The sequence below is a fragment of the Salvia splendens genome, chromosome 3, assembly GCF_004379255.2.
Source record: "Salvia splendens isolate huo1 chromosome 3, SspV2, whole genome shotgun sequence".
Classification (NCBI taxonomy): Eukaryota; Viridiplantae; Streptophyta; class Magnoliopsida; order Lamiales; family Lamiaceae; genus Salvia; species Salvia splendens.
This window is the reverse complement of record NC_056034.1, coordinates 25,384,522-25,387,091: the sequence shown is the minus strand read 5'-3', so window position 1 is coordinate 25,387,091 and position 2,570 is coordinate 25,384,522. Positions and strand designations below refer to the sequence as shown.

At 40.9% G+C, this 2,570-nt stretch overlaps 1 pseudogene; it reads left to right on the top strand.

Moving 5' to 3' along the window:
• The first annotated feature begins 385 nt into the window (after positions 1-385).
• On the top strand, positions 386-2,325 carry LOC121796776 (annotated as a pseudogene).
• The last annotated feature ends 245 nt before the right edge of the window (positions 2,326-2,570 follow it).

The following is a 2,570-nucleotide window of genomic DNA, read 5'->3' as shown; positions in this document are numbered from 1 at the left end:
CCGGCCGAGGGGGTAAATACGTAGCTTAGCCGCAACCAAGGCAAGATGCGGTCAGGGTGGTTCCTCAGCCAAGGGGTGCAGGTCGCCGGCGGGACAATGGGTCCGTGTGTATGTCGAGATGTGGGAGAGAGAGTCAACACGGGTTGATATGTCATCGGAAGGGTGGTGCAATGATGGTCGGCGATGGTCGGCGAAAGGAGGCAACGTGATACCGTAGGGAGAGGTTCGGCCGAGAGACCTTGTCGTCGGGGTTGAGTGTAGTGTGGTGTAAGCCGACCAAAGGCCGGCGGGAGGATGCGGAAGATGACCGACGGGGGGAGGCTAAACGTGAGTCAATTGGGGAGAGTTTTTAGAGAAAAGGGAGAGCTTCCGAGATGGTTAAGTGATGGTTAAGAGATGGAGGGTTGCAGGTGCTGGCTCTTAGTTTAGAGATGGGATGAAAAGTACAGTGTGGCCCATGAATAGTGAAGAGATGAGACGGTTAAGAGACGGATAAGAGACAGCGTTGCAGATGGCCTAATATAAATTTGAATAAGTTCCATACTATTAATCACAAATATAAACAAATATAGTGTCTCGACTAGAATATCGAAATTGTTTCCCCTAGTACACGTTTAAGGGCCCAAAACAATTTAAGATTTTAGAGGTCGCTGTCATCAAAATTGTACACATTAATTTCATGAAATATGAAAAATGATAGTAATTCATTAGTTTTTTAAGGACCATCACATGGTTCGTAAAATGTACTAGTAGTATTTTCATTAGTTTTTAAGGACCATTACATGGTTCGTATTCTATTATTGCATTTGCATGTGTAATTCTAGTATTGGAAGGTAGTGTTTATGTAATCAAATATTTTCTGAATTTGAATCTATTAATGTCAATTACTAACCAAAGTATAGTGTATCATTTATTTTGAGAAAGAGGTCCATGACCAGATGTCTGGAGAGGCATTGAATTTAATTTGTGAAAGTCCTCGACAATACTAAAATAGTATTTTTATTAAATGGAAATGGCAAATTGGTAGTATATAAATTTCCATCGTCAACTAAATAGTGGAAGCAGTAGGGATTTTTCGATTTGGTGAATATGATTAATAAAAGTGAGAACCATATGTTGGAATGAAGAATTAATTAGAGAATAAAGAATAAAAGATGAAGTTATGGCAAGAATAATGAAGGAAATCAATTAAAGATTATGAAAAATCAAATCAAGAAGATATTTATGGAATTAGAATATATTTTCCATGTATAGCTAGAATTAGAGCATATAAAAGGTGGTGTAACCATGGAGATAATTAATTCAAGTCATTCACAATATATTCTTTAAAGTTCTCCCCACCTTTTACTTTCTGCAATAATCTTTTATTCTCTGCATTATATTTTCTAATATGGTATCAGAGCAGCTAACGATCCGTCGTTAGTTTGTTAAAAAAAAAAAGGAACCGTTCAATCGGATTCTTGTACCCAAAAAATCCCAAAAAAGGGTTGCACCAAATATCAATAGGCTATTCTGCTTTGTGAAGGAATTACTGTTACATTCCCACAATTTACAAAGTTCTCCACCCCATATTTTTGTTCAAGAAACACTTGAAGAGGTGCTTTCGAGACACAAGAAAGAGACTACTGATCTGCAGAACAAGGAAGTTGCAATGAAAAAGGCGGCTGCTAAAGGTAGCAAGGTTGAGCAAAAAACTAAGAAGAAACAAGTTGATGAAGAGATAGCTAGACTCTCAACAAAGCTTAAAGAAAGACAAGCCGATGAACTGGCTTCTTTAGGCTTTAATAGCAGTAGCAGCAGTCTAAAAGGAAAGCTTGATGACTTGGTGGTGAAGGCTATTGCTGGGGTTTCAATCACAAATAAAGCTAAGCAGCCAAAACTCAGTAAGAGTGCCAAAAAGCATAAGAAAAGAGCCGAACAGGATGCAGCCAGGGAGCAAAGAATACAAAAGGAGCAGAGCCAAATTGTGAGTGATCAAATGATTGAAGATGAGAAGTTAGAGAAAAAGCTCGAGCCTCTTGGATTTACCATCAATGAAATAAAGCCGGATGGGCATTGTCTCTACCGAGCTGTTGAGAATCAGTTGGCCCTCCAATCTGGAGGCTCTTCTCCTTATAACTACCAAGAGCTTCGGAAAATGGTGGCTGCTTATAGCGGGAACATGCAACTGATTTTCGGCCATTTTTTCTGTCTGAGAATATGGCAGATGGAGAATCCGAAGAGTCCCTTACTCCGAAGAGTCCCTTACAGAAAGTTTTAAAGATGAAAGGCCAGTGGCCAACCTCGAGAAACCACGCCCGAGGAAGAAGGCTGATGACAAGATAAGAAGAAGTTCACGGTTTGCCCGGCCGAGGGGGAGAGGAAGAATGCGATCGAACAACTCCTCTCCAAATCTATAATGGTCGTGAAGGCCAAAGATGACGAAAGGGCGAGAAAGCTACAAAGGCGCAGCCCACACACCGATGGAGCGTCAATAGTATGACGCAAAAGGACCGATGATGGAGGCCAAAAATGGGTGCCTTGAAGGATGCCGAGAAGATAGCCACATAGATTGAAGGGGAGAGACTGCC